This window comes from Hippoglossus stenolepis, chromosome 8 (genome assembly GCF_022539355.2).
Source record: "Hippoglossus stenolepis isolate QCI-W04-F060 chromosome 8, HSTE1.2, whole genome shotgun sequence".
In the NCBI taxonomy this organism is placed as follows: Eukaryota; Metazoa; Chordata; class Actinopteri; order Pleuronectiformes; family Pleuronectidae; genus Hippoglossus; species Hippoglossus stenolepis.
In genome coordinates, this window is record NC_061490.1 from 13,112,606 (window position 1) to 13,139,202 (window position 26,597).

Sequence of the window (26,597 nt, forward strand, 5' to 3'; positions counted from 1 at the left end):
ACAAAGACTAACAAACCAAAGTATTTGAATTGTGGACAAAAATGGCAACTATATTTCCTTTATCTATCTTATCCCCATAAAATTCATAATAAAATTTTCTTTTATAATCATATCGTGCAGTATTTATAAAACGTTATTATATTGTTATGGTTGGAATTTCCGAGATAATTATCTCCAGAAAAACAGAGCATTTTTTCTTTTCCAAGTAAATACCCAATAAAACTACATAAATTCTGAATATTTATACAAATGCCCTGATGATTTGTCCACTTCTGACCACGTAACAGCCACTGATTTGCAGCCTTTCCTAATACAAACATAATTATTACAGCGTTTTAAAGTGATAATAGGATGAACATTACAAGTGAGAAAGGGGTTAAGTCTAAATAATATTTTAATAATAGAAATAATGGTATACAACAAGAAACACAACAACCCAGTCATCATCATCATTTATGGACTTGTAAAAGGTTCTCCACACTTGGGTTAAAAAAGGCAAAAATAAACTTATCATTTACTGTTTTCCATAAAATTGATCTTTGACACAGAGGTTCAGATTATGACATAGAAAAGAGTGTGCTATTACAGTTGTTTCCATTCAATTAATCTGCAACAACTTTGAGAACTGATTGATTCTTGCTTCCAAATGTAAGTATATGTATTTTTGTCATCGCAGAGGTAAACTGACTCGATGTATTTAAAAAAGTTGAGAGGTTAGCACAACATGCATGTCAGGGTGGGGGGCACAGACATTAAAGTATCCCTTCTAAAAACAATAACAATGATCAAAGATCAAAGCGTTACAATGCAAATTCAAAATATACAACAATCTGATGGTAACATAGTTCTTTGTCAAGCCCTCATAGACAGTCCTAATGCTGAATAACATGTTTATCAAGCATGCAGTTGACATGTAGCAGTCAAAAAGTCAGCTCACACACACACACACACACACACACACACACACACACACACACACACACACACACTGTCAATATATTTTATCATGTACACAAGTAATGGCGTCAGTGGGTTGGGTGTGAGAAAGATTAAGGAAATAGACATTGTATAATCCTCAGCGATGAGCCAACACTATTTAACTGTAGATGCTATTTTCAGTTAAACCTCTTCCATACGTCCCTTATTACTATGTTTGTAGGTCATGTGACAGCGTATTTAATGATAAAAAGGAGTCTCTGATCATGGCTTATAAACTCCTCGTTTTTTTATTGCATGCTGTCTTTGATGCAACATACAGATGAACATCAAAATCAAAAACTGGGGTTTATGAGACAGATAGAAGCACAACGTTCCTTTTATCAACCACATGTTGCAACATCTCTGTCGTGTTTGTGTTTGCACAAGTTTAGCTATATTAATGTAATACCTATTCTGAAATTAGAGTTTCCGATAAAGTGGCACAGTGCATCCGTTATAGCTGTCATGTTGCAGCTAACAAAAGTACTGTATAATGAATGGCACTGTACATGTCATTCAGTTTGACTGCATGTGTGTGTTCATGTGTATAACGGTTATATGTGTGTAATAATAATAATAATAAAAGATTAAAATACCCCCCCCTTCTTTACAATCTTTAACAACATGAATTTATCAATAATAATGATAATACCAAATAATAAAACATATGAAGATTAAAATAAAAAGTACTTCACCTTATTAACAAACTTGAACACAATATGAATAAATCAATAATAACAACGACAAAAAAAAGAAGAAGAAGAAGAAAAAGGATACTAATAACAATAATGGCAATAATTAAAATAATTAAAAAAAACAATTACAAAATATGAAGATTAAAATAAAAAATACATATCCTTCTCAACAAACTTGAACACAATATTTATTCTTGTTCTTGTTCTTGTTCTTATTCTTATTCTTATTCTTTTTATTCTTATTTATAATAGAATAGATAGAATAGATAGAATAGATTAGAATAGAATAGATAGAATAGATTTAAGAGAGTTAGCCGATGGTTCTCCTCAGAAGGAATTGTTCCACAGTTAAATTCGTGAGTGCAGATGTTTTCCTGAATACGACTTAGCTGCTTTATACTAGTTCTCAATCACAGCAATATACTGTAAAAAAAGTCTCTAAATGGCACGTTATTTCCCTTCACCTTCAAAATCATTTCAGGACTTGAATTTACCCACGGGAATACATTACAGGAATAAGAAAATGAACAACCTCCTGATTGTTACAGACTTTGGTGCAAAAACATACTGAAGATATTCTTTATTTTCTCCTCCAGTTAATTATCCTGTCTGAGAAAATTACTGGATGTTGTGCACAATGGCTCCCTCTGCTGCACAGTAAATGTTATGAAGAGAGTTTATCAAAAGACTTTTAACTTTTTAGAGGATTTCCTGAATGCACATTAAATGTTTGACACTAGACAAAAAGAGATCAAAGAGATTTTACAGCAAACATGTTCTCAGGATGAGGTTACAGACCCTCAGAAAATGACAAAGTTGTAGTCAAAACATTTGTCTTTATTAGTCTCACAGAGCCAGTCCTTTCTGCATCAGTGGAGAATATCAAGAAGCAATCCAAAGAGAGTCCAAAAATTTGGAAATGAATTTTTTAAAACAAAACAAGAAAATTTTCCCTTATGCGAGAAACCATTCTACTAAAGTCTTTTTCCTATGTAAAAAGACATTCAATGATGTATATCCTTGATAAAAGCAACTTATAATAAGTGATTTGCAGCCTTATGGTAAAACATATTTGTCACAGTGTAATGTAATATTATAAGGTAATGATGAGATAAAGGTGGTCAAGTCCTGATGATATTTTGCTCATGGAAATAATGATGGTAACAAAGAATCCACAATAACAGCCATCATCATCATCCATAGACCAAAAAAAGACATCCCAGCCCTGACAACTGGCAATGATTTAAGATCAGATAGGCTGTTTCTATACAAGTTTACAATGCAGCTGCTTTATTCATGATAATCTAATGGTAACGTACATTATTTCTGTGTTAGTCTCTCAGGAATCAGTCCTTAAGCTGAACAACATGTTTATTAAATCATGCAATGGACATTTAAGCGGTCAAAATATCTCTCTCTTTCACACTCACACACACACACACACACACACACACACACACACACACACACACACACACACACACACACACACACACACACACACACACACACACACAATGGCATCAGTGGGTGGGGTTGGGTATGAGGGGAAGATGGAAGTGGCTTTCTCTCAAACCTGTTTGTTCACAGCACTATTTGCATATGATTATATTCCAATATCCCTTAACTATATTGTACAGAAAAAAACACATGATGTTCTTCATCAAATATTATTTTACTGTGTTATTAATATATTCTAAATGATGACCCCATAAACAACAATATAATTTCTCTATTTTTCTAGATTTGTCACAGGATGCATCACAAATTCGCGTGCATGTGAAAGGCAGAAGAAACTAAGTTCCCTTTTCCTCACCAGTTTTCTGTTTTCAACCATAAATTTATGGAATACATATTTTGCAATGCCTTCTAGGTGATTTTTTCAAATTCAAGATGTTTGGTAAATAAAGTCAATTTTCTGTAAAAGATAAACATGTGCTTTCTCCATGGAATTTATACATTATTCTGCTTCTTGATATTACTAGCTTGCTTGTCTCTGTCTGTTGACTTTATTGTTAGTGGAAGAGTGTCTCTTCCTCCTGGAAGGCAGTCTCAACAGGTTCAGGATGGACTTGCGGACTTTTCCTTAAGATCTTTGCCAATGAACACATACAGCAGTGGGTTCAGGCAGCTGTTGAAAGAGCCAGGCTGGTTGCTATAGGAAACGATTCTGATGACGTGGCCCAATGCTTCACTCTTGTGGTTCGCCATGTGTGATAAAACATCTCGATTACAGTCATGCAGTAAAGCGGCGCCCAGCAAAGGAAGAAAGTGATGATGATGGCAGCGATGATCTTGAAGGGGCGACTTGATTGTGGCCCCTGTAGCCAGGGTGCGGTTCCTCCTGAGACGATGGATGATCACAGAATAACAGGAGGCGATGACAGTGAAGGGGGCAGCGAATCCCAGGAGAGCGGGTGATGGTCATGGTCTGATTTAGGCTAATAGCTGATTCACTGATGGTGTTTCTGTAGTCGTCCAGAAAGGGCAAAGTTGTTGTAGCAGTAGATGATCGTTCCATTGTCAGGCGTAGTGTCCCTGAAGATGAAGGATGGAGTGCTGAGAATCAGAGCCAGTATCCAAACACCCAGACTCACGCAGGATGCCTTGCGTACACTTCGGTGGTTCTGGGCCCCAGGCAGACCACACCACAGACACAAAATCTGTCCACACTGATCACCACCAGGATGTAGACGCTGGCAAACATGTTCAAAGGGTAGTACAAGGGCATTGAGTCTGCACATGAAGTTGCCAAAAAGGCCAGTAGTAATCCAAATTAGTACGTCACCCAGGGGCAGGAACACCGTAAAGAAGTCGGCCACACCTTGAGATTGAGGAACCAAACAGTGTTAACGGTTTTCTTCATCTTAGACAGTCACCAGATAACCACTCCGTTCCCGAACCCCGAACAAAGACCGAGCAGAAAATAACGCAGAGATGATTTTGAGGGACTGTCTCAGATCCAGCGTGCTCGTCTGAGGAGTTGTTTCTTCCAGTGATGTCTGATGTGTTCGTGACATTTGAGAGGAGTAGCAGTCATTAGCTCCATCATTATTCTTTAGACCTGAATAAAAAACAAAATGTTTAAATGTTAACCTAGAGTTGAATAACAATCCATAATTAATACATGAGATTAAAATGTACCTCATTTTGAAAACTGGAATTCAAAATCAGGACATTCATTCCACAAAAACAAATTACTTCACTTATGTCAGTTCCTCTAAAAAGGCCTGGGGGAGGATGCTGTCTGCAGGGGCATGACTTAGTTTCTGTAATCATGGGGTAACAATCATGACCCGCTGCTTCACAACCTTTTATGACCCACAATAGACAATAGGACAAATCTTATCTGACACCAACTACAACAAGAAAGAAACAAAACGTTTTTCTCCAGTGGCTTTCTTTCACATATAAACTGCACTTTTAGGTTTCCTGGTGAAATCGACATCAGATCAACAAGAACTTTAAAATAAAAAATCTGAACCACAGATAATAGAACACAAAAAAATAAATCCACTTCATGTACTTAATTACTTAGATTGTTTTGATGCAAGAGAACAACATGAGAAAAACAAATTAAAAACCTTGCAGGATGTTTTCTGGGTCAAGCATTAACCTGGATCCTTCTGTGTTGATCTTCCTGACAGCCTAGCTCTGCACACACACATGCACACGCACATGCACACACACACACACACACACACACACACACACACACACACACACACACACACACACACACACACACACACACTCTGCCTTTTACCCTACTAGAAACATGTTCTCACCACAATATTGAATCATTTTGTCTCCATAAAGATATCAATTTCCCCTAGTGTCACTGTGTAAACACATTTACATCCAAACACATACAGCAAGCTTTATGTGTACATAAATGTACATACAAACAAATCTTTTTGGAAGAAGTTGTGAAGCCAAGAAAAGTGACAAATTCGGAAATAATTAATGCTTTATTATTCAAATCCAGCTTAAGATTTTGGTCTTGGTCTAATAATTTATCGTAGTCGTTTCCTTTTTCACAACTTAGCTCATGTAATCTGGCAAATGTAACATACCTTTCTCTAAGCCCGCGGTCTGTTGAGGATGAATCTGCGGCAGAAGTTTCCCTGATCAAACTCTGACAGGTCAATATAAACTGCCCTGTGTTGTAATATGTCACTGCCACTGAGGAAGACCACAAGTGGCCCGCACACAAAACTCCTCCCTGTCAAATCTAATGCAGACGCTCACACTTGCGCTGTGTAATTGAAATTGTCATGTTGACTAAATGAGTCTTCAATGATACATGAGCTGCATGATGTATATTATGATAATCTTACACAGTTCTGCAACTTTAAAATACATGATACTCCTTGTTGTTTTGTGTTGACAGTGTGAAACAACATCTTTGTAGTCTTACATCATTTGCTATCCCCTCCCACTTCACCCTGCCCCTGCACCACTAGAAATTCACATCAGCATCTGTCAGTAACTCAAGGCTGCCAAACAGTTGGAACAGCAGCCGACTCCGTGCTAAACTGGACATACAGACCATCTGTAGATCTAATCATGACATCTGAGGCCGGAATATATTCAGACACATTCTGATGAAGGAACTGCACAGAGTGTTTGTTGTCATGCATCCTGTTTTGCACTGTTTATCAGATATGAATACATTATGCTGTCCCTATCACAGGCGTATTGCATCACTTGAAAAAAAAAAACTCTGTTCGAGAAACTCACATCCAGCATCTGATTCTGAGATAAGTTTAAACATATCTTTTTCTCAGAAAAAATTTATTCACAAAGCTTTATTTTCTGAGATAATTATTTCGGAAATTCCGGAATAAATTATCATTTAAAAAAAAAAAAAAAAAAAAAAGGCTCTGTTTTTCTGAGATAATTGTAATCTAGTATTTTGATGAAGTTACATTTTGCATGGAGGTTTCGCATAGAGCCCTTGTTCAGCGGGCTACATGTAACTGTTGCACTCTTAGACAGTCTTTTGTTTGGCAACGTTTCTTGTATTAGCGCCATGACGTATAGCGTCGCTTAAAACTGTCAGACTCTCCTTCTAGCATAAATAACAGTAGACTACAAAAAAGACTAACGAGCAGAATATTTGAATTATGGACAAAAATGAAAACTATATTTCCTTTATCTATCTTATCCCCATAAAATTCATCATAGGTACTGTACATAATCATGTCGTGCAGTATTTATAAAGCGTTATTATATTGTTATGGTCGGAATTTCCGAGATAATTATCTCAGAAAAACAGAGCATTTTTTCATTCAAGTGAATACATCTCGCTTCCATAGATTCCGAATGTTGCAAAATGCCTGATGATTTGTCACTTCCTGACCACGTAACAGCCACTGATTTAGCCTTTCCCTAATACAAACACTCATTATTACAGCATTTTAAAGTGATAATGAGATGAACATTAAAAGTGAGAAAGGGGGTTAAGTCTAAATAATATTTTAATAATAGAAATAATGGTATACAACAAGAATCACAACAACAGTCATCATCATCGTTTATGGACTTGTGAGTTCTCCACTGTAGGGTTAAAAAGGCAAAAAATAAACAATTATCATTTCGCTGTTTACATAAAAATTGATCTTTTGATACAGAGGTTCAGATTATGACATAGAAAAGTGTGCTATTACAGTTGTTTCCATTCGAACAATCTGCAACAACTTTGAGAACTGATTGATTCTTGCTTCAGAAATGTGAGTATATGTATTTTTTGTCCATCATGAAGGTAAACTGACACGATGCATTTATAAAGTTGAAGGTTAGCACAACATGCATGTACTCAGGTGGGGGGGCACAGACATTAAAGTATCCCTTCTAAAACAACTAACAATGATCAAAAGATCAAGCGAAGCGTTAAAATGCAAGTTCAAAATAACCACAACAATCTGATGGTAACATAGTTCTTTGTCAAGCCCTCATGAACCAGTCCTAATGCTGAATAACATGTTACATCAAGCATGCAGTTGACATGTAGCAGTCAAAGTCAGCTCACACACACACACACACACACACACACACACACAGACACACACAGACACACACACACACACACACACGCGTGCCTTGCACACACACACACACACACACGCGCGCACACACACACGCGCGCGCACACACCACACACACACACACACACGCGCACACACACTGTCAATATATTTTATCATGTACACAAGTAATGGGCGTCAGTGGGTTGGGTGCGAGGAAAAGTTAGAAATGAACATTGTATAATCCTCAGCGATGAGCCAACACTATTTAACACTGTAGATGCTATTTTCAGTTAAACCTCTTCCATACGTCCCTTATTACTATGTTTGTAGGTCATGTGACAGAAGCGTATTTAATGATAAAAAGAGTCTCTGATCATGGCTTATAAACTCCTCGTTTTATTGCATGCTGTCTTTGATGAAACATACGGATGAAGACATCAAAATCAACAACTGGGTTTATGAGAAGATGAAAACACAACGTTCCCTTTGTCAGCCACATGTTACAACATCTCTGTCGTGTTTGTGTTGCACAAATTTAGCTCGAAACTAATCAATACCTATTCTGAAATTGGTGTTTGCGATAAATGCTTCATTGCATCCTTATAGCTGTCATGTTGCAGCTAACAAAGTACTGTATAATGAATGGCACTGTGCATGTCATTCAGTTTGACTGCATGTGTGTGTTTATGTGTATAACGGTTATATGTGTGCATTTTCTCCTATTCTGTCTTAGATTTTCTACTTGGAAAGCATTCACTTCCCTCTGATTATGACACTTATTTTACATAAAAATAAACTTTATTGTCCCTTGAAACATTTCACTTTTCCATCATTTCCAAAATACACCCAGCCCACTAAAGCATCACACAACCTGTTGTTCAGTATCACCAATGTCAGCTTCATAGGAGAAGAGCTATCTGCTTTAGACCTGACTGCTAGCAAATCATAAAACAAATACCGATCAAATAATAAGGAATATTCCAATATCAGATCATATATACAGGTTGTCTTGAGGTCTTATGCATTAAAATAATAAAAACATCATTTTGTTATACAGTTATATATGTTATACACAGTTAGAGTATTTGTTTATCCATATCATGTTCAACCTTATACCTCAGCATCAGACACAGACTTCTCTTTACTCCGACTGGTAGCCTTCAGAGTTTGTGTATGTATGGGCAGACACTTCCTCTGGAAATAGTCTCAACACGTTCAGGATGGACTTGCCGGACTTTCATGAAATCTTGGCCCATGAACACATACAGCAGTGGGTTCAGGCAGCTGTTGAGAAAGGCCAGGCTGGTTGCTATAGGGACACCGATAGACATTAGCGTGGTCCAATGTTTCACTCAGGTGGATCGCCGTGTGATTAACCATCTGGATTAGAGCCATGATGTGATACGGCGCCCAACACAGAAAAAGTGTTGATGGCGGCAGCGATGATCTTGAAGGCGACTCAATTGGCCGGCCAGGGTGCGGTTCCTCCTGAGGCGATGGATGATGACGGCATAGCAGGAGGCGATGACAGTGAAGGGCAATAGTCAGGAAGAAGCGGGTTCCCTTTTATCAACCCATATTTAAACATCTCTGTCGTGTTTGTGTTGCACAAATTTAGCTATAAACTAATGTAATACCTATTCTGAAATTAGTGTTTCCGATAAAGTGCTAAAGTCATCCCTTATAGCTGCCATGGTGCAGCTAACAAAGTACTGTATAATGAATGGCACTGTACATGTCATTCAGTTTGACTGCATGTGTGTGTTTATGTGTATAACGGTTATATGTGTGCATTTTTTTCTCCTGTTCTGTACTGGGTTTTCTGCCTTATTCTCCCCTCTGATTCTGACACTTATTTCACATAAATAAACTTTATTGTCCTCGAAACATTTCACTCATAGGGCCGCGTCTGTTCACCGCTGCAGGCCTCGGCCGTCCCACAGGAACATATCAAACTGGTTAGCGCAATGACGTAATGGCGCATTCTGCATACGTTCATCACGTTTTTCCACAAATGTAAAATGTAAAATAATAATAATAATAATAATAATAATAATAATAATAATAATAAAAGATTAAAATACCCCCCCTTCTTTACAATCTTTAACAACATGAATTTATCAATAATAATAATAATACCAAATAATAAAACATATGAAGATTAAAATAAAAAGTACTTCACCTTATTAACAAACTTTAACACAATATGAATTAATCAATAATAACGACAAAAAAAGAAGAAGAAGAAGGATACTAATAACAATAATGGCAATAATAACAATAATAAAAAAAAACAATTACAAAATATGAAGATTAAAATAAAAAATACATATCCTTCTCAACAAACTTGAACACAATATTTATTCTTTTCTTATTCTTATTCTTTTTATTCTTATTTATAATAGAATAGATAGACTAGATTAGAATAGAATAGATAGAATAGATTTAAAAGAGGAGTTAGCCCGATGGATCTCCTCAGGGAGATTGTTCCACAGTTCGTTATGTGAGCGCAGATGTTTTCTTGGTAATACTACTGGCACAACTTTATAATAGTTGTCAATCACAGCAATATATTGTAAAAAGTCTCTAAATGGCACGTTATTTCCCTTCACCTTCAAAATCATTTCAGGATAGATTTACTTACGGGAATACATTACAGGAATAAGAAAATGAACAACCTCCACAGTTGTTACAGACTTTGGTGCAAAAACATACTGAAGATATTCTTTATTTTTTCTCCTCCAGTTAATTATCCTGTCTGAGAAGAATTACTGGATGTTGTGCACAATGGCTCCCTCTGCTGCACAGTAAATGTTATGAAGAGAGTTTTCAAAAGACTTTTAACACAGAGGATTTTCTGAATCTTGCACATTGAAGTGTTTGACACTAGACAAGATCAAAGAAATTTTACACAGCATACATGTTCTCAGGATGAGGTTACAGACCCTCAGAAAATGACAAAGTCGTAGTCAGAAACATTTGTCTTTATTAGGCTCACAGGAGCCGGTCCTTTGCATCAGTGGAGAATATCAAAGCAATCAAAGAGTCCAAAATTTGAAATTAATTTTAAAACTAAACAAAGATTTTGCCCTGATGCACAAACCATTCTACTAAAATCTGTAAAAAGACATTCCAATGATTGTACCTCATGATAAAGCAACTTATAAAAAGTGATTTGCAGCCTTAAAACATATTTGTCACAGTGTAATGTGATATAAGGTGATGATGAGATAAAAGGTGGTCAGAGTCTGATGATATTTTGCTAATGGAAATAATTGGTAACAAAAAAGAATCACAATAACAGCCATCATCATCATCACAGACCCAAAAAAAAAGACAAACCCGGAATCCCACAAAAAAACGGCAATGATTTAAAAGATCAAATGAAGCTGTTCTATACAAGTTTACAATGCAGCTGCTACTTTATTCATGATATTCTAATGGTAACGTACATTATTTCTTTGTTAGTCTCAGGAATCAGTCCTTAAGCTGAACAACATGTTTATTAAATCATGCAATGGACATTTAGCGGTCAAAATCTCTCTCTCTCTCTCTCTCTCTCTCTCTCTCTCTCTCTCTCTCTCTCTCTCTCTCTCTCTCTCTCTCTCTCTCTCTCTCTCTCTCTCTCTCTCCCTCACCCACAAACACACACACAATGGCAGCAGTGGGTGGGGTTGGGTATGAGGAGATGGGAAATTAACTCTAAGCCTGTTTGTTCAAAGCACTATTTTACACTGTAGATTTATATTCCAGCTTAACCATAACTATATTGTACAGAAAAAAACACATGATGTTCTTCATCAAAATATTATTTACCATTAACTATCTTCTAAATGATGACCCATAAACAACAAATATAATTCTCTATTTTTCTGAATTCGTCTGGGATGCATCACAATTCGCGTGCATGTGAAAGACGAAGAAACTAAGTTCCCCTTTTCTCGCAGTTTTTCTGTTTTTCAACCATAAATTTCTAGATACATATTACATGCCTTCTGGGTGATTTTGAAATTCAAAGATGTTTGTTGATAAGATCCTATTTTCTGTAAAGATAAACATGTGCTTTTTCTCCAGCAGAATTTATACATTATTCTGCTTCTTCGGGTATGACTAGCTTGCTTGTCTCTGTCCTAATGACTTTGTGTTAGTGTAAAGTGTGTCTCTTTCCTCTGGAAGGCAGTCTCCAACAGGTTCAGGATGGACTTACTTGGACTTTTCCTTAGATCTTTGCCAATGAACACATACAGCAGTGGGTTCAGGCAGCTGTTGAAAGAGCCAGGCTGGTTGCTATAGGAAACGATTCTGATAGCGTGGCCCAATGTTTCACTCGGAAGTCGATCGTTCGATAAACCATCTGGATTACAGTAATGCAGTAAAACGGCGCCCAGCAAAGGAAAGAAAGTGGTGATGGCGATGATCTTGAAGGGGCGACTTGATTGGCTGGCCAGGTGCGGTTCCTCCTGAGGCGATGGATGATCACAGAATAACAGGAGGCGATGACAGTGAAGGGCAGCGAATCCAGGAGGAAGCGGGTGATGGTCATGGTCTGATGTCGAAACTGTCGCAGCTGTTTTCACTGATGGTGTTTCATAGTCGTCAGAAAGGCAAGTTGCTGTGGCAGTAGATGATGTCTTCATTGTTGAGTTTGTGAGTGTCCCTGAAGATGAAGTATGGAGCGCTGAGAATCAGAGCCAGTATCAAACGCAGACTCACACAGGACGCCTTGCGTACACTTCGGTGGTTCTGGGCCCAGGCGAGCCACACCACAGACACACATCTGTCCACACTGATCACCACCAGGATGTAGATGCTGGCAAACATGTTCAAAAAAGGACAAAGTACAAGGGCATTAGTCTGCACATAGAAGTTGCCAAAAAGGCGAAAGTGGTAATCAGAGCCAAGTTCATCACACCCAGGGAGCAGGAACACCCCGTGAAGAAGAAGTCGGCCACAGCGAGTTGAGGAACCAAAGCGAGGTGTTAGCGGTTTTCTTCATCTTGAACCCGGTCACCCAGATAACCCTCCATTCCCGAACCCACGAGAACAAAGACCAGGCAGACAATAATGAGAGATGAATTTGAGGACTATCTCAGCTGGCTGATGCTCGTCCTTGTAGTCATAATCTTCGTAGTCTTCGTACAAGGGCTGTTTCTTCCAGTGATGTCTGATGTGTTCGTGGCGTTGAGAGAATTTATCAGTCATTAGCTCCATCATTGTCTTTGAACCTGAATAAAAAAACAAAACATTTAAATGTTAACCTGGGATTCAATAACAATCCATAATTAATACATGAGATTAAAATGCCTCATTTGAAAACTGAATTAAAAATCAGGACATTCATTCCACCAAAACAAAAATGACTTCACTTATGTCAGTTCTCTAAAAGGCACAGGAGATGCTGCTCTGCGGGAGCATGACTTGAACTCTGTAATCATGGAATTAACAACAATCATGACCCGCTGCTTCACAACCTTTTACTGACCCACAATAGACAATAGGGCAAATCTTGTCTGACACCAGCTTCCACACGCAAGAAAATAAAAAACAAAATGTTTTCTCTGTAAGCTTTTGCACCACATATAAACTGCACACCAGGTTTTCCTGAGTGAAATCAACATCGAATCAACAGAACTTTAAAATAAAAAATCTGAACCACAGACAATAAACACAAAAATAAATCCCATGCATGTACTTAATTACTTAGATTGTTTTGATGCCGAGAACAATATGAGAAAAAGCTAATTAAAAACCTTGCAGGGATGTTTTCTAGGTCAAGCTTGATAACCTGGATCCTTCTGTGTCTTCCTGACAGCCTGAGGACGCGCACACACACACACACACACACACACACACACACACACACACACACACACACACACACACACACACACACACACACACACACACACACACACACATACACACACACTCTACCTTTTACCCTACTAGAAACATGTTGTCACCACAATATTGAATGATTTTTTTTTGTCTCCATAAAGATATCAATTCCCCATAGTGTCACTGTGTAAACACATTTACATCCAAACACATACAGCAAGCTTATGTACATAAGTAGCATATATACAAACAAATCTTTTTTGGAAGTGAATGGTCAAGCCAAGTGACAAATTTACGAGCATGAAAGCTCTATTATTCAAATCCAGTAAGATTTCTGTCTTGGTCTAATAATTTTTGTCGTGATAGTTCCTTTTTACAACTTAAGCTCTTGTAATCTGGCAAATGTAACATACCTTTCTAAGCCCCGCAGTCTGTTGAGGATGAATCTGCAGCAGAAGATTCCTGATCAAACTCTGACAGGTCAATATAAACTGCCCTGTGTGTTGTAATATGTCACTGCCACTGAGGAGGAACCACAAGTAGCCCATTACCTAAAAACTCCTCCCACCATCAAATCTTATGCAAGCTCACACTTGCACTGTTTGCGCTGTGTAATTGAAATTGTCATGTCGACTAAATGAGTGTCTTCAATGATACATGAGCTGCATGATGTATATTATGATAATCTCACAGTTCTGCAACTTTAAAATACATGATACTCCTTGTTGTTTTGTGTTGACAGTGTGAAACAGCATCTATGTAGTCTTACATCATTTACTATCCCCTCACTTCACCCTGCCCTGCACCACTAGAAATTAAAGGGGACATTGTATGCCCATTTTACCACAAGTTCATATGGTTCCTTGGGGTCTTAATGAAATGTCTGTAACATACTTTGGTCAAAATACCACAAGGATCATTTAAAACAGCACCCTTTTTACCCTGTATAAAACAGCCCTCCACAGAGTGACCTGTTTTGAGTGCCTGTACAGAGAGAGAAAGAGAGGGGTGGGGGGGGCTATGAAGACCATCATTTACCCCCGAACCCCGACATTCAACGGGTACAACAACAAGCGGAGAAACCAGAATCGCGGGCTGACCTTATATATACAGTCTATGGGGCTGACCAGCGCGGAGAAATGCACGTCCCGTGTGAACAGCCAGGCGGCTGCGCGCTTGAGAACGGCGCTGCGCTGCCTCGCAGCGGCGCTTCCGCGTCCGGTGTAAACCCGGCGTAACGAGTGGGGGGGCTCTGTGTGTTTGTGTCAGTGTTACAGTAGTGCTGAACACTGCGGAAGTCTTCCACACTGCTGGCTGTGTGGCGTTGACACAAATTCCAGCTCACGCATGGAAGAGCGAGCGGTCGCGCCCGAGCAACTGCTGCAGCCTCCCAGTCCCAACGATCCAGACAAATGCCACATGTGAATGAATCGCGGGCTGACCAGCGTGGAGAAATGCTCGTCCCGTGTGAACAGCCAGGCGGCTGCGTGCTTGGGAATGGCGCTGCGCAGCCTCGCAGCCTCGCAGCCTCGCAGCCTCCGGTGTAAACCCGGCGTAACGAGTGTGGGGGGACAGGGGGAGGTGGGGGGTGGGCCAAGGCCATGTAGGGAGACTTCCAGTGTGTTGTTACGACACAAAACCCAGGAAGCTCAATCGAGTCACTCAAGCATGACGTTTCTGACTTAGAGGAACCATAACAACAGCACTAACAAAGTGGAATTTGCACGCTATGTCCCCTTTAACATCAGCATCTGTCAGTAACTCAAGGCTGCCAAACAGTTGGAGCAGCAGCCGACTCCGTGCTGAAGCTGGACATGCAGACCATCTGTAGATCCAATCATGACATCTGAAGTCAGAATATATTTGACACATTCTGATGAGAGGAACTGCACATGGGTTGGTTGTCATGCATCCTGTTTTGCACTGTTTATCAGATATAAATACATTATGCTGTGCCTGTGCGGAAGCGTATTGCATCACTTGAAAAAAAACAAAACTCTGTTTTTCTGAGATAATTGTTATCTAGTATTTTGATGAAGTTACATTTTGCATGGAGGTTTCGCATAGAGCCCTTGTTCAGCGTGCTACATGTAACTGTTGCACTCTTAGACAGTCTTTTGTTTGGCAACGTTTCTTGTATTAGCGCCATGACGTATAGCGTCGCTTTAAACTGTCAGACTCTCCTTCTGTATAAATAACAGTGAACTACAAAAGACTAACGAACGAAATATTTGAATTATGGACAAAAATGAAAACTATATTTCCTTTATCTGTCTTATCCCCATAAAATTCATAATAGGTACTGTACATAATCATGTCGTGCAGTATTTATAAAACGTTATTATATTGTTATGGTCGGTATTTCCAAGATAATTATCTCAGAAAAACAGAGCATTTTTTTTTATTCAAGTGAATGCAATACGCTTCCATAGATTCCGAATATTTATACAAATGCCTGATGATTTGTCCACTTCCTGACCACGTAACAGCCACTGATTTGCAGCCTTTCCTAATACAAACATAATTATTACAGCGTTTTAAAGTGATAATGAGATGAACATTACAAGTGAGAAAGGGGTTAAGTCTAAATAATATTTTAATAATAGAAATAATGGTATACAACAAGAATCACAACAACAGTCATCATCATCGTTTATGGACTTGTAAAAGAGTTGGTTGTCATGCATCCTGTTTTGCACTGTTTATCAGATATGAATACATTATGCTGTGCCTGTATGGAAGCGTATTGCATTCACTTGAAAAAAAAAAAAACTCTGTATATACAATGTATATACAAACAAATCTTTTTTGGAAGTAGTTGTCAAGCCAGAAAGGCGGCAAATTTACGGAAATAATTAATGCTTTATTATTCAAATTCAATGTAAGATTTTGGTCTTGGTCTAATAATTTTGTCGTGATAGTTCCTTTTCACAACTTGAAAACAAGCAACAATCTGTGGAAGTAACGATACCTTTCTCTGGCCCGCGGTCTGTGAGGATGAATCTGCATGTGAAGATTCCCTGATCAAACTCTGACAGGTCAATATAAACTGCCTGTGTGTTGTAATATGTCACTGCCACTGAGGAGGAACCACAAGTGGCCGCACACACAGAAACTCCTCCCACCATCAAATCTCATGCACCAAGCTCACACTTGGGTGTCATGGGGGTGTCATGTTGACCAAATGAGTGTCTTCAATGACACCACAGGCTGCATGATGTATTATGATAATCTTACATCTGCAACTTTAAAATACATGATACTCCTTGTTGTTTTGTGTTGACAGTGAGCAGCATCTATGTAGTCTTTACATCATTTACTATCCCCTCACTTCACCTGCCACTGCACCACTAGAAATTCACATCAGCATCAGATTCAGATTCAAGATTCAGATTCAAGATTCAGATTCAAGATTCAAGATTCAGATTCAAAGTTTATTGTCAAATACACAACAATTACATTAAGCAATCACTAATGAAATGCTTGGGTCACAGTACTCTCTTATGTAATAGAATATTACAACAAAAATATAGAATAAATATATAAAATAGAATATCAAAAAATTTAAAATAGAAAATAAATATATATCTAAATATATATACACCTAAAGAAAAACAATCGTGCAATTATGTGCAATAGTGCAAATATGCTGAGTGCTGGTTTAGTGGAGTTGGCCAGATTGGAGGTTTAAAGTCTTATGGCCTGGGGATGAAACTGTCTCTGAGCCTGGTGGTGCAGGCCCGGATGCTGCGGTCGTCGGCCGGATGGCAGCAGGCAAAACAGTTTATGGCTGGGGTGATAGGGGTCTTTGATGATCCGGTGGCCTTCTTCCTACACTGCTGGGTGTGAGGAGTCCTCCATGGATGGCAGCTCCGTCCTGGTGATGTGCTGGGCCAGACTTCACCACCCTCTGTAAAGCTTAGGTTGAGGCGGGTGCAGCTGCCATGCCAGGCAGTTATGCAGCCAGTCAGGATACTCTCTGTAGTGCACCTGTAGAAATTGCAGAGATCCTGGCATCATGTTGAGCCTCCGCTTGACCTCTTTGGAAGAAGAAGAGCAGCTGTCAGGCCGATCTTCCTGATGGAGTCTGTGTGATGGGTCAGGTCAGGTCATCACTGATCATGGACCCCAAGGAACCTGAAGCTGCTGACTCGCTCACCGTAGTCCCGTTGATGGAGAGGGCGTGTTCTACTCCTTGTCTCTTCCTGTAGTCGATCAAGCTCCTTCATTTGCGGCGTTGAGATGGAGGTTTTATTTGTCCTGGCACCAGAATGTCAGGGCTCTGACCTCCTCCTGTGTAGGCCTTCTCATCGTTGCCGGTGATCAGGCCTGTGACGAGCATTGTCATCAGCAAACTTAATGATAGTGTTGGAGCTGTGGGTGGCCACACGCAGTCATGCGTGAACAGGGAGTACAGGAGAGGACTGAGCACGCAGCCTGAGGGCTGTGTTTTGGAGTCAGGGTGGAGGATGTGGTGCTGCCTATCCACACCGCCTGTGGTCTGCCCGTCAGGAAGTTCAGGATCCACTCACGGAGGGCGATGTTGAGCCCAAGGTCTCTGAGCTTGGTGACCCGAGCTTCACAGGGGGCACGTGGTGAATGCTAAACTGTAGTCAATGAACAGCATTCTCTGTGTCCTCTGGTCCGGGTGCAGGAGGGCAGTGTGAAGGAGGAGTGAGGGAGATGGCATGCAGTCTGACCTATTTGGCCTGTCGGCAAACTGAAGAGGTCAGAGAGTCAGGGAGGGGAGGGAGAGGTGATGAAGGGTTTGACTAGCCGCTCAAAACACTTCATGATGGTGGAGGTGGAGTGCTGCACAGGCGGTAGTCGTTCAGGCAGAGGATTTTAGTTTTCTTGGGAACAGGGATGATGATGGTCTCCTTGAAACGTGCAGGGACTACAGACTGGAGCAGTGACAGGTTGAAAATGTCTCATGAACACATCTGCCAGCTGATCTGCACACACCTTGAGAGCTCGGCCAGGAATGCCATCAGGTCCAGGTGCCTTGCGTGTATTGATCCGGTTAAGAGATCTCACACGTCTGCCTGGATATTACAGGGGGCAGCGGTCCTCCTGGGCCTCTTGAATCTCCACAGCCGAGAGTTGCTCTCAAAGCGTACATAAAAGGTATTCAGATCCTCTGGGAGAAGATGCAGACACTACATCAGCACTGCTGGTCTTTCCTTTGTAGTCAGAGATGGTTTTGAGTCCAGCCCACATGTTCCTTGTGTTGGAGCCCTTGTAGTGAGACTCCACCTTGTCCCTGTAAAGTCTCTTGGCACTGCTAATAGCACTCCGGAGCACGTACCTGGGCTTCCTGTACTCCTCCAGATCACCTGAGATTGTAATGGCAGATTTTGCATTTGTGTAATGTTTAATAGAAGAACAGATATGTATTTAGAAGAAGTAGATAACAAATGTGTTTTCTGTGACTTAACTACGGAAGTTGCAGAAGGAAGTGTTTATGGCCCCCACATGTGTGTCTTAGCAAATGCTTCACTGCAGGAGTTTTGGGTGTGTCTGATAGAGATGGGTGGGGAACTCTGCATTGTATACCCAGGACTGGGTCTTTTGATGTTGTAAATGAAGATAGAGGATCTCAGAGACAGATTGTCTCACACCCAGAAGCCACACCAGGGTCTGGGGTGATCTGAGACAGGAACTCTGCCCAACCTGGTCAGACATCAAGAGGCTGAAGAATACCTTTTGGCTCCTCGCAGGGAGGGGCTTCTGATTGTATAAGTGAAGTGATTCTCCTGCTCTGTGCTCATTCAATGCACGTTACACTAGGTGGCTGTGTGGGGTAGAATTTACCTGCAGGTGTTAAATTGAACTTTCGAGGACAATGTTATGTATTATTATACAATGAAATTATCATTATTAAACAGAAACTGCCACCACAAGATGTAGACATGTAGGCATCTGATGTAGGCATGTAGGCATCTGTCAGTAACTCAAGGCTGCCAAACAGTTCGAACAGCAGCCGACTCCGTGCTGAAGCTGGACATTCAGACCATCTGCAGATCCATTCATGACAACTGAAGTCAGAATATATTTGACACATTCTGATGAGAGGAACTGCACACGTGTTGGTTGTCATGCATCCTGTTTTGCACTGTTTATCAGATATGAATACATTATGCTGTGCCTGTACAGAAGCGTATTGCATTCACTTTAAAAAAAAACTAACTCGTATAGCGTCGCTTTAAACTGTCAGACTCTCCTTCTGTATAAATAACAGTGAACTACAAAAGACTAACAAACGAAATATTTGAATTATGGACAAAAATGAAAACTATATTTCCTTTATCTATCTTATCCCCATAAAATTCATAATAGGTACTGTACATAATCATGCGTGCAGTATTTATAAAACGTTATTATATTGTTATGGTTGGAATTTCCGAGATAATTATCTCAGAAAAACAGGCATTTTCTTTTTCAAGTGAATGCAATACGCTTCCATAGATTCTGAATATTTATACAAATGCCTGATGATTTGTCCACTTCCTGACCCGCATGTAGCCACTGATTTGCATGCCTTTCCTAATACAAACATAATTATTACAGCGTTTTAAAGTGATAATAGAATGAACATTAAAAGTGAGAAGGGGTTAAGTCTAAATAATATTTTAATAATAGAAATAATGGTATACAACAAGAATCACAATAACAGTCATCATCATCGTTTATGGACTAAAAGAGTTCTCCTGCTAGGGTTAAAAAAGAAGGCAAAAATAAACTTATAATTTACACTGTTTCCATAAAAATTGATCTTTGATACAGAGGTTCAGATTATGACATAGAAAAAGTGTGCTAATACAGTTGTTTCATTCAATTAATCTGCAACAACTTTGAGAACTGATTGATTCTTGCTTCAGAAATGTAAGTATATGTATTTTTGTCCATCATGAAGGTAAACTGACTCGATGTATTTAAAAAGTTGAGAGGTTAGCACAACATGCATGTACTCAGGGTGGGGGGCACAGACATTAAAGTATCCCTTCTAAAAACAACTAACAATGATCAAAAGATCAAACGAAACGTTAAAATGCAAGTTCAAAATAACCACAACAATCTGATGGTAACATAGTTCTTTGTCAAGCCTCATGAACCAGTCTAATGCTGAATAACATGTTTATCAAAGCATGCAGTTGACATGTAGCAGTCAAAAGTCAGCTCCCACACACACACACGCACACGCGCACACACACACACACACAGACACACACACACACACACACACACACACACACACACACACACACACACACTGTCAATATATTTTATCATGTACACAAGTAATGGGCGTCAGTGGGTTAGTGCGAAGAGGGAAAGTTAGGAAATGAACATTGTATAATCTGTGATGAGCCGAAAAGCACTATTTAACACTGGAGATGCTATTTTCAGTTAAACCTCTTCCATACGTCCCTTATTACTATGTTTTGTAGGTCATGTGACCTTGGCGTATTTAATGATAAAGAGTCTCTGATCATGGCTAATAAACTCCTCGTTTTATTGCATGCTGTCTTTGATGCAACATACGGATGAAGACATCAAATCAAAACTGGAATTGTGAGACAGATGAGAAACACAACGTTCCTTTTATCAACCACATGTTACAACATCTCTATCGTGTTTATTGTTGCACAAATTTAGCTATAAACTAATGTAATACCTATTCTGAAAGTAGAGTTTCCGATAAAGTGGCACAGTGCATCCGTTATAGCTGTCATGTGCAGCTAACAAAGTACTGTATAATGAATGGCACTGTACATATCATTCAGTTTGACTGCATGTGTGTGTTTATGTGTATAACGGAGGTTATATGTGTGCATTTTCTCCTGTTCTGTCTTAGATTTTTCTGGAAAGCATTCTCCCCTCTGATTATGACACTTATTTCACATAAATAAACTTTGGCTTGTCCATCTGAAACATTTCACTCTGTGGGGCGCCCCGTCTGTTCACCGCTGCAGGCCACGACTGTCCCACAGGAACATATCAAACTGGTTAGCGCAATGACGTCATGGCGCATTCTGCATACGTTCATCACGTTTTTTTCCACAAATGTAAAATAATAATAATAATAATAATAATAAAAGATTAAAATACCCCCCCCCCTTCTTTACAATCTTTAACAACATGAATTAATCAATAATAATAATAATACCAAATAATAAAACATATGAAGATTAAAATAAAAAGTACTTCACCTTATTAACAAACTTTAACACAATATGAATAAATCAATAATAACAACGACAAAAAAAAGAAGAAGAAGAAGAAGGATACTAATAACAATAATGGCAATAATAACAATAATTAAAAAAAACAATTACAAAATATGAAGATTAAAATAAAAAATACATATCCTTCTCAACAAACTTGAACACAATATGTATTCTTGTTCTTGTTCTTGTTCTTATTCTTATTCTTATTCTTATTCTTTTTATTCTTATTTATAATAGAATAGATAGAATAGATAGAATAGATTTAAAAGAGGAGTTAGCCCGATGGATCTCCTCAGGGAGATTGTTCCACAGTTCGTTATGTGAGCGCAGATGTTTTCCTGAATACTACTGGCACAACTTTATAATAGTTCTCAATCACGGCAATATACTGTAAAAAAGTCTCTAAATGGCACGTTATTTCCCTTCACCTTCAAAATCATTTCAGGACTTGAATTTACCCACGGGAATACATTACAGGAATAAGAAAATGAACAACCTCCTGATTGTTACAGACTTTGGTGCAAAAACATACTGAAGATATTCTTTATTTTCTCCTCCAGTTAATTATCCTGTCTGAGAAAATTACTGGATGTTGTGCTACCAATGGCTCCCTCTGCTGCACAGTAAATGTTATGAAGAGAGTTTTTCAAAGACTTTTAACACCAGAGGGATTTTCCTGAATCTTGCACATTGAAATGTTTGACACTAGACAAAGAGATCAAAGAGATTTTAAACAGCAAACATGTTCTCAGGATGAGGTTACAGACCCTCAGAAAATGACAAAGTCGTAGTCAGAAACATTTGTCTTTATTAGGCTCACAGGAGCCGGTCCTTTGCATCAGTGGAGAATATCAAAGCAATCAAAGAGTCCAAAAATTTGAAATGAATTTTAAAACTAAACAAAATTTTCCCTTATGCGAAAACCATTCTACTAAAGTCTTTTTCCTATGTAAAAAGACATTCAATGATTGTATATCATGATAAAAGCAACTTATAATAAGTGATTTGCAGCATTAAAACATATTTGTCACAGTGTAATGTGATATTATAAGGTGATGATGAGATAAAAGGTGGTCAAGTCCTGATGATATTTTGCTAATGGAAATAATGGTGGTAACAAAAAAGAATCACAATAACAGCCATCATCATCATCAACAGACCCAAAAAAAAGACATCCCAGAAATCCCCCAAAACAACTGGCAATGATTTAAAGATCAAAATGAAGCTGTTCTATACAAGTTTACAGTAAGCTGCTACTTTGTCATGATAATCTAATGTGCGTACATTATTTCTGTGTTAGTCTCAGGGAATCAGTCCTTAAGCTGATTAACATGTTTATTAAATCATACAGCTGGACATGTAACAGTCAAAAATATCTCTCTCTTTCACACTCACACACACACACACACACACACACACACACACACACACACACACACACACACACACACACACACACACACACACACACACACACACACACACACACACACAATGGCATCAGTGGGTGGGGTTGGGTAACAGAGGAAGTTGAAGTACTTTCTATAAACCTGTTTGTCCCAGCACTATTTTACACTGTAGATTTATATTCCAGCTTTACCCATAACTATATTGTACAGAAAAAACACATGATGTTCTTCATCAAATATTATTTTACTGTGTTATTAATATATTTCTAAATGATGACCCATAAACAACAAATATAATTCTCTATCTTTCTGAATTAGATCACAGGATGCGCCCAAATTTGCAGTGCATGTGAAAGACTAAGAAACTAAATTCCCTTTTCTGCGTTTTTCTGTTTTTCAACCATAAATGTATGGAATACATATTTTGCAATGCCTTCTGGGTGATTTTGAAATTCAAGATGTTTTAGTGATAAGATCCTATTTTCTGTAAAGTAAACATGCTTTCTCAGCAGAATTTATACATTATTCTGCTTCTTCGGTAATACTAGCTTGCTTGTCTCTGTCTGTTGACTTTGTGTTAGCGGAAAGGTGTCTCTTCTCTGGAAGCCCAGTCTCCAACAGGTTCAGGATGGACTTGCGGACTTTTCCTTAAGATCTTGCCAATGAACACATACAGCAGTGGGTTCAGGCAGCTGTTGAAAAGGCCAGGCTGGTTGCTATAGGGAGACCGATAGTGATGGCGTGGTAATGTTTTTATGCAGCGGATTAGCCATGTGATAAAACATCTCGATTACAGTAATGCAGTAAGTGGTGCCCAGCAAAGGAAGAAAGTGGTGATGATGGCAGCGAAGTGATCTTGAAGGGGCGACTTGATTGGCTGGCCAGGGTGCAGTTCCTCCTGAGACGATGGATGATCACAGAATAGCAGGAGACGATGACAGTGAAGGGACGAATCCCAGGAGAGCGGGTGATGGTCATGGTCTGATTTGAGGCTATGCAGCTGATTCACTGATGGTGTTTCATAGTCGTCGGAAAGGGCAAAGTTATTTGTAGCAGAAGATGAAGCGTTTGTTGTCCAGGCGTAGTGTCCCTGAGATGAGGATGGAGCGCTGAGAATCAGAGCCAGTATCCAAACGCAGACTCTTGCCAAGGCGCCTTGCGTACACTTCAGTGGTTCTGGGCCCAGACAGACCCACTGCAGACACAAATCTGTCCAGACTGATCACTACCAGGATGTAGACTGGCAAACATGTTCAAGGATAGTACAAATTCGCTGGGTTTGCATGAAGTTTCCAAGGCCGAGTGGTTATCCAGAATAATCACGTCACACCCAGGGCAGGAACGCCGTAAAGAGGAAGTCGGCCACAGCGAGATTGAGAACCAAAAAGCGGTGTTAGCGGTTTCTTCATCGCAGACAGTCACCCAGATAACCACTCCCATTCCCGAACACACGAGAACAAAGACCAGGCAGAAAATAATGAGAGAGATGATGTTGAGGACTGTCTCAGCTCAATGCGTGCTCGTCCTCGTTGTCATAATCTTCGTAGTCTTCGTACAAGGAGCTGTTTCTTCCAGTGATGTCTGATGTGTTCGTAGCGTTGAGAGAATTATCAGTCATTAGCTCCATCATTGTCTTTGAACCTGAATCAAAACAAAGCATTTAAATGTTAACCTAGAGTTCAATAACAATCCATAATTAATACATGAGATTAAAATGTACCTCATTTGAAAACTGGAATTCAAAATCAGGACATTCATTCCACAAAAAAAAATGACTTCACTTATGTCGGTTCCTCTAAAGGCCTGGGGAGGATGCTGTCTGCGGGGCATGACTTGAACTCTATCATGGGGTAACAACAATCATGACCGCTGCTTCGCCTTTTTATGACTCTGTGTAGACAATGAGACAAATCTTATACGACACCAACTTCCACACGCAAGAAAGAAAACACAACGTTTTTCTCTGTAAGCTTGCACCACATATAAACTGCACACAGGGTTTTCCTGAGTAAATCAACATCAGATCAACAGAACTTTAAAATAAAAAATCCCCAGACCACAGATAATAAATCACTTCATATTGTAATTACTTAGATTGTTTTTGATGCGAGAACAACATGAAAAAGCTAATTAAAACCTTGCAGGGATGTTTTCTGGGTCAAAAAGCTTGATAACCTGGATCCTTCTTAATCTTCACAAGCAGCCTAGAGCGCGCACACACACACACACACACACACACACACACACACACACACACACACACACACACACACACACACACACACACACACACACACACACACACACACACACACACACTCTACCTTTTTACCCTACTAGAAACATATTTCTCCACCTCAATATTGAATCTTTTTTTTTTTTGTCTCATAAGATGTCAATTCCCCATAGATGTCACTGTGTAAACACATTTACATCCAAACACATACAGCAGGCTATGTACATAAAGTAATATGCTCACAAACAAATCTTTTTGGAAGTAGTTGTCAAATGAAAGGCGGCAAATTTACGAAATAATTAATGCTTTATTATTTCAAATCCAACGTGAATTTTGGTCTTGGTCTAATAATTTTGTCGTGATAGTTCCTTTTCACATAGCAAACTCATGTAATCTGGCAAATGTAGCATTACCTTTCTCTAAGCCCTGCGGTCTGAGGATGAATCTGCAGCAGAAGTTTCCTGATCAAACTCTGACGGAGTCAATATAAAACTGCCCTGTGTGTTGTAATATGTCACTGCCACTGAGGGAGGAACCACAAGTGGCCGCCTGAAACTCCTCCCACCATCAAATCTCATGCTACGCTCACACTTGCACTGTGTAATTGCAAATGTCATGTCTTCAAAATGAGTGTCTTCAATGATGCAGGCTGCATGATGTATATTATGATAATCTTACAGTTCTGCCTTTAAAATACATGATACTCCTTGTTGTTTTGTGTTGACAGTGTGAAACAGCATCTATGTAGTCTTGTCATTGCTATCCCCTCACTTCACCCTGCCCTGCACCACTGAAATTCACATCAGCATCTGTCAGTAACTCAAGGCTGCCAAACAGTTGGGAACAGCAGCCGACTCCGTGCTGAAGCTGGACATGCAGACCATCTGTAGATCCATTCATGACATCTGAAGTCAGAATTATATTTGACACATTCTGATGAGAGCAACTGCACGGAAGTGTTGGTTGTCATGCATCCTGTTTTATATTTATCAGATATGAATACTGCCTGCTGTCCCTGTATTCCCTGCACTGTTTCACTTGTTTTTGTTTTGTGATGCATGGAAGAACATACACAGGATTTCAACCGACTAATTTACCTACTACTATCACTGCCTCATTTAATGACAGAGCTGACTTCAAGGGTTAACTTAACTAAATTAGGTCTCCAGTTTGCACCG

At 39.3% G+C, this 26,597-nt stretch overlaps 3 pseudogenes; all 3 read right to left on the reverse strand.

Moving 5' to 3' along the window:
- Positions 1–3,688: 3,688 nt before the first annotated feature.
- LOC124852266 lies at positions 3,689–4,822 on the reverse strand (annotated as a pseudogene).
- A 3,993-nt stretch (positions 4,823–8,815) lies between these two features.
- On the reverse strand, positions 8,816–17,885 carry LOC124852267 (annotated as a pseudogene).
- A 448-nt stretch (positions 17,886–18,333) lies between these two features.
- LOC124851136 lies at positions 18,334–25,013 on the reverse strand (annotated as a pseudogene).
- Between the last annotated feature and the right edge of the window lie 1,584 nt (positions 25,014–26,597).